Here is a 6,967-nt window from a genome sequence, read left to right on the forward strand (position 1 = left end):
AAAACCCAGTCGTTGTCATGAGAAGACACAGCGATTGAACCTGGAACTTTTCTAACAAGAGAACCCAGAAGAAATATGATGTTCGCCAAATACCAACGTCCATCATCCATCCTTTGAATTGCAGAAAGACTATTCTAAAAAACTCTGTAAAACCCGGATGGGTGGAACCTGATCTAAACTACATTTTATGATTGGATAAATTAGATATTTTACCACTGTAAAGTATTTAATATTAACCAATCATGATCCATCTAACTAACAACCCACTTATTTGTAAGTGCTGGAATTACTTGTAATTTCAGCACCAGAGAGATTTGAATTTAACTTAGAATTTAGTTGCCTCTCCAAAGGAACTTCAGCAGCCGCAATAAACCAGTATACCCTAGATCTATTGAGCCTAGCAGAGACTAGTTAAACAACCTGAGACTAGATAGTATAAGAGTAAGATTAGGATCGGTATTAGACTAAGAAGTTGCACGAATCTATCCGGCCGAAAATAAGATAGCGTGACGAGCAGACGGTGTACCCTATCCGAAATTACTCTATGAGTTAACCACTTCGGTCCTAACTCACTAAAAACCAACTAAAACAACAGTTTAAAGTCAGCAGTTTTGACGAAAAATTAAATAAATTTAGTCGACGCATTTATCCGTTGATAACCTTGGTCCAGGGTTGAGTCCATATGATGAGTTTTCAACAGCTTTGATGATATGGCTTGTGAACAAAGTCCTTTTAATGAAGAGAAGATTATGATAAGCAAGTAGACCCGAAATTCAACAATCAGAGACATTCGCTTTAATTGAAGGTAATGTGTTAAAGCCCCTTACCATAAGAAGTTTTGAACTTTTGGTTTCGGATGCAAAACAAATAGTTTTGTTTGATATCAAATAGTTTTAATTAAATTATTTTGATGATGTTTTTTTTTGTCTGGAGCAGGGCAGATCTAACGTTTTGTGAGAAGGGGGATTTCGAAAAAACAGGCAAAAAATTTGTCTAGCTTTTTTTCCTCATTTGAGTTGACCTCATTTGATTTACAGCTCTCAGTAAATTTCCAAAAAGCTCGGAGGGTTATTGCACATCATTTTGCAATTTCTGTAGACTTTGGTAAAATAAGAAAAATAATGGACTTCTCATATTTGTTTTTTAAAGGTCAACCTAGTATAAAACGTGGCTCATATTACAGATCTTTCCAGAAAATTCTTCCTGTTAGTTTTTGCTTACTTCTTCGTTTTGAAAATTTTTCATGGCAGTGTTTCAGTTTTCAAACTAAGTCCAAATCAACAAATAAGAAGTATTTTTCTTGATGAAGTTCCAATGGCATCAAACAAAAACAATGCGTACGAAACCAGAAACAATTGTGTTTTAGTCTACCCTCATCATATTAACAAAAATTTTTGAACGCTAGCAGTCAGCAATTCATTTTTATCGAGCAAGATACTATGTCGTTGATTGATATGGACGAAAACTCGAATGAGTTTAGCTTAACTGCTTACCAATGGAAGGAATTTGCCCAAAATATGAACGATGTTTTCCTCATTCTTATTTCCATCATGGTCTTCTTCATGCAGGCTGGATTCGCTTTTTACGAGATGGGCACAGTCAGATCCAAAAATACAACCAACATCCTCATGAAAAATGTGCTTGATTCCTCTATATCGAGTATTATTTACTGGGCTTGTGGATACGCGTTCGCATTCGGCTCAGAGTCGAACTCGTTTATAGGCTTCAAGAACTTCTTTCTTTATGACCTTGACCCATCTAAAGGGTCTCACTACTTTTTTCATTTCGTTTTTGCCGCTACAGCCGCGACAATAGTTTCGGGTTCCATGGCTGAACGAACCAAATTTGGTGCATACTTTATATACAGTCTTGCACTTTCTGGGTTTGTTTACCCGATAGCAACACATTGGGCTTGGGCTCCGAATGGGTGGTTAGTCACGTGTTGTTGGTGGGATTACGTGGCATATCGTGACTTCGCAGGAAGCGGTGTTCTTCACATGTTGGGAGGAGCTGCAGCGTTAATGGGCACTCTTTCTTTGGGACCACGATTGGAACAGTTCAATGACGGAAACCGAAAAAGAGTGAAAGGTCACACGGTACCAATGACGGTTTTGGGCGCATTTATTCTTTTTATGGGTTTCTTTGCCTTTAACGGCGGCGCTTACGGGAGAGTTTCAGAACCCGGCGATGGTGCAATCATCGCACACATACTCAACGTAACTATACTTGGTGGCTCAGCTGGCGGACTTACAATTGTGTTCATTCACTACATGATCAACAAAAGTTCACGCTTTTAGGCTGCATAAACGGTATACTCACTGGTATGGTCGCAACATGTGCTGGTTGCGATTCTATACCAGCGTGGACTGCTTTGATTACAGGCATTTTGGGTGGTCTCGCCTTTATCGCGTGCAGCGAACTCTTGTTCAAATGGGGGGTCGATGATCCTCTCGACGCATTTGCGGTGCATTATGGAGGGGGTGTGATTGGAATTGTGACAGTTTGCTTCTTCAATAAGTATACTGGAATTATCTTTTTTTATGACTCGCACTCTTTCAAAGGTACATGCGTTTAATTCATTTTTTATCCGTATAAATTCAAGGGAGGTTTTTTAAAAATTAAAAGAAATTTGGATTGCGCAAATTAAGTAAAAAATTTGGCATGTGATAAAAAAACTTCGTTGTTTTTGAAATTTATAAAAAAAGTTTTCATTACGAGGCCAAACTGCATTCTGTACATTTTGCGGATTCATTTTACATTTTGCGGAATCCACTTACAGCTGCGGAATCCAGAAAAACTAGTTATATTTGCTTGTTGCGGAATCCGCAACAAAGTAAATCTGCCGACAAAATTTACATTACTGGTATATGTATGCGGAATCCACTGAAATTTTGTTTGTGGAATTCACTTACATTTTGGAATATATTTAGAGACTTGTCTCTGGAATCCAGGAACATACAGACACAAAAATGTGCACCTATCCAGTGCACAGTTTGGCCTCATAATGTTTTGACAGAATTTAAATAACAGATTAGTTCTCAACTGTAATAGAAAGTGATAACCATAAGAAATCATTGCAAAACTCACTTCATCAATTAATTATTGAGCGTTTTTCTCATTTCCAGTTCTAATTTGGAACATGATCGGTGGTATTGCGATCACTGTCTGGACTGTGATAACTACAGGACCTCTGTTCTATGGACTCAAATTCTGGGGTCTATTGAGGGTCTCTGAAGTCACCGAGAGGGAAGGGCTGGACTTCAAAGAACACGGCGAAGTCGCTTATCCAGAGCAGAGTGCTTTCAAAATGGAAGTCATCCTCAACGAAAGAGATACTCACGAGAAATGTACTGTTTAAAACTATTTTAACAGAAAACTCAGGACTAAAAATAGGTAACCAATTATACAATTTAACTATTCAATTACACAGACGCATAATAACAAAAAACGAAAACTGAAGAGTTGAAATTATTTCGGGAAAAACATAATGTCAACAACTTTTAACAACTTTTCAGATATCCTCAAAACTCTTATGACATTTTTCGTCTATCTGCGAGGTTTTCATACTTAGGGTTAATGAACTGCATCACTTGTTTGATCATTAAGATATAACTGTTTTCAAAGCAAATTTACATTATCAGCCTGGGTTACCTAGACATGAAAGAACCTGAGAATTTCTGCCAGGAACTTAAAGGGTCCAGGGAAAACCTGGAGTTCCTGAAAGCAGCCGCCTAGGAAGTCTGGCAGGAATTCAAAGCTTCAAAAATAATTCTAACTTCGATAAACCTCTCCTAATTTTATTGTTTCATCTTAGCTTATCGACGTAAGAACAAAACAACGCTATTTGAAGCGTCGATCATCCGCCTGGGAAGTCCCGCATTTTCCAATATGTATTCAATAAGGTTTCTTGGATGGAGGCAGAACTACTTGGCAAAAATTGTTGGTGACTAATTTACCGTGGTAGTCCATCAACACGTCAAAACCCAATATAGTAAAAAAATAAAGTGTAACTACTGATTCCAAACTGAATTTTTTTACGATAACTTTTTTCAGTCATTTAAATCATAAGAACCTTTTCCAGTGATGCGAAATTTCAAATCACACACGCCGATCCAACTGGGAGTCAATACACGAGTCTGCAACTTTTTTGAATCTCATATGGAAAGCTTTCGCTGGAAAATTTTCGATGTCGTCTATCATTCAGCAAAGTCGACAAATGGTGAATCACCTTCTTCAGGTCATGGATTGCCCATTTATGCTTTGAACAAAAAATGTAACTTTAATCGACAGCCCAGGATATGTCGTCATCTGCTGAACGAATATCTAGGAATATCACGTATAGTTGTGAATCTTGTCGTCTCGCGCTCTCTGTAGAACCTCTTCGTACGTGTGTCCGTCCAATTTCTGGCGAATTTCAGAAGCTTCTCCATTTTGAACGTATGACTGGTAGACAAAGCATAAGACTTACGTGCGAGATAGCGCTCCTGCTGCTCCAGGTTTAGGATGCTAATCTTAAAAAATGATTACCTAATGAATTCCATGTCGCAGTGGGAATCTATGTCGGGTTCTATTTTGATAAAATAAAATGACTTTTAACACCCATAAAAACATTTTGATGATCTAACTGGCATTTGAAGTGATCGACTAGCGGGCAATACGGAACATCGCATTCCCAAACGAATGGACGAAAAATAGTTGAACTCCCCGTGCTGGTCGTTGAGTCTGTCGTTAGGTCTTCATAGATCCTCTAAGTTTCGTTGAATCTGTCGTTGAGTCGGCATAGGTACCCGTTTTGGTCGTTGAGTTGGCATAGGTGCATAGGTCCCCGCATATTGGTCATTGAGTCTGTCGTTGAGTCAGAAAATACTCTGCCTCACTCCTCTTCGCTCCCCACGGAACCTATTCCAGTGTTGTGCTGGACCTAAGCTTACTATAAAAAGCAGTCAATTAAACACCCGGCTAACTGCACGCTAAAATGAGGTAGCTAAAACAATAAGTTAAACATTTCAAACTACAATCAAACCATCTAATAGGCTGGCTCAGAATCATTTTTGTTCCACTGCTGTCGTGTTCAATTGCGGTTAAACCGCTTTAGCAACCTTCTCTTTATAGTCAAAGCGCAGTAGCTCGAAAAGAACAATGTCTCTCCTGACTTTTAGTATGACCATTTTTACACCTATGCCGAAAAAAAAATTTGCAATCTTCATTTTGGCCTCGTTTTGCTTCTGGGTGGCGTGGTTTGCTAAACGACTCAGTCAAGTTTTCCTTTTCGCAATGGGGCATCCCTCATTTGAAGCGTCGATCACCCGCCCAGGAGGTCCCGCAACTTCCAATAAGTATTCACTGAGGTCTCTTGGTTGGAGGCAGTACTGCTTCTCAAATAATGTGGGCGACTACTTTACCTTGGTAGTCCACCAACAAGTCAAAAACACCAACATAGTAAAAAATAAAGTGTAATTACTGATTCAGAACTGAGTTTTTTAAGGATAATTTTATTGAATCACTAAAAACGTAGGTACCTCTTCCAATGATGCGAAATTTCAAATCAAATATTCCGACCCAATTGTGAGTCAATACACGACTCTGCAACTCTTTTTGAATCTCATATGGAGAATTTTTGGTGTCCTTGGCGGTATGGTTCTTGCTTGTCGATGTCTCAAGCGGCTGCAAGTTTTTTTTTGATCTATCATTCAGCAGCTTCGACGCATGATGAACCACCTCAGGTCATTGGTTGTCCAATTTTGTTTTGAGCAAGAAATGTAACTTGAATCGACAGCCCAGGTGCACGTAACATTGTGAACCTTGTTGATCTCGCACTCTCTGCAGAAACTCTTCGTACGTGTATGCGTTCAATTTCTGGTGAACTTTTGAAACCTGCTCCTCCAGCTTTTCCGTTTTGAACGCAGGGCTGGTAGACAAATGCGAAAGCATTGCAACCTTACGAGCAATAGGGCGCTTCAGCTGTTCGGTTTGTAGGATGCTAATCAATAAAATTGAAAATGATTGCACTGTGGAATCCATGTCGCTGCGGTTTTTCATGTCGGATTCTGTTTTGGGCATAAACCCCTTTAACTCTCAATCAAAATCATTCTAATGATCTACCTGGCGTTTGAACAGATCAACTAGTGGGGAAGTATAGAACACATCGTTCCCAAACGACTTGCAGAAGAACAGTTGAATCGAAAGCAAGCTGTTAGTGTCTCGCAAAATCTGCTGAAGAACGTAGTTCATTGTATTCTTCTTCAGATGGGGCCTGGCCTCCGATTAGTACCGTTTCATCCCCTGGACCAGCCAGACTGGAATTCTGTTGAAGACTGGAGAACTTAACACTCTAAAATTGACTAATCAAATCAGTACTAATTCATCAAATCATAAAAAAAAAACACTTTTAGGCTGCTGGTTCCATGCTCAGCTCCACGTTTTTTCTTGATCATTTTGTTTTTATTGTCGACTAATTTTCATTCTTTTCTTGATGCTAAAAGAAATTTTCGTGCAAAAGAAAAAGTACGAGTGCTTGATGCGGTCATTAGAAACGAAAAAAAACGTCAGAGCCCAAGGCCAAAAACAACAAATAAGGAGGAAAATCGCCATGTTTCGGAAGTTTCTGCTTACAGTGCATACACTATAACCACTATATAGAAAATTTCACTTTTTATTATAAGAAATACCCAACAATACTTATAAAAAGTTCCAATAGTTTCGTTGGAAAGAGTACATACTTTTTGCAAGGTTTTTACCCGTACTCAACAAAGGCTGTTTATCTCGATAGAAGTTTTATATAATCTAAATTTTGGTGTTGTCTATATAGAGTTTTTTCAATTTTCATCTAACATTGGAAAAACAAAATTTCTAGAAAAAAAATCTATAATCAGTTCTCTGTCAACCGCAAAACGGATAACGTTTATTTTACATGTCTTCAGTATGATAGCATAAAAGGGTAGCAAAAAATGTTTGCAATCAGGGGCGG

At 38.6% G+C, this 6,967-nt stretch overlaps 1 long non-coding RNA gene across 4 annotated transcripts; it reads left to right on the forward strand.

Moving 5' to 3' along the window:
- The first annotated feature begins 746 nt into the window (after nt 1-746).
- On the forward strand, nt 747-3,515 carry LOC134839548 (uncharacterized). 4 transcript variants are annotated; one of them, XR_010162386.1, is made up of 3 exons: nt 747-805; nt 1,367-2,561; nt 3,126-3,515. It is a non-coding gene; the product is annotated as an uncharacterized LOC134839548 (long non-coding RNA). The 4 variants fall into 4 exon arrangements; XR_010162387.1 differs by having other exon boundaries at nt 794-870; XR_010162388.1 differs by having other exon boundaries at nt 794-835.
- Nucleotides 3,516-6,967: the final 3,452 nt, after the last annotated feature.

The sequence above is a fragment of the Symsagittifera roscoffensis genome, chromosome 2 (genome assembly GCF_963678635.1).
Source record: "Symsagittifera roscoffensis chromosome 2, txSymRosc1.1, whole genome shotgun sequence".
Taxonomy (NCBI): Eukaryota; Metazoa; Xenacoelomorpha; order Acoela; family Convolutidae; genus Symsagittifera; species Symsagittifera roscoffensis.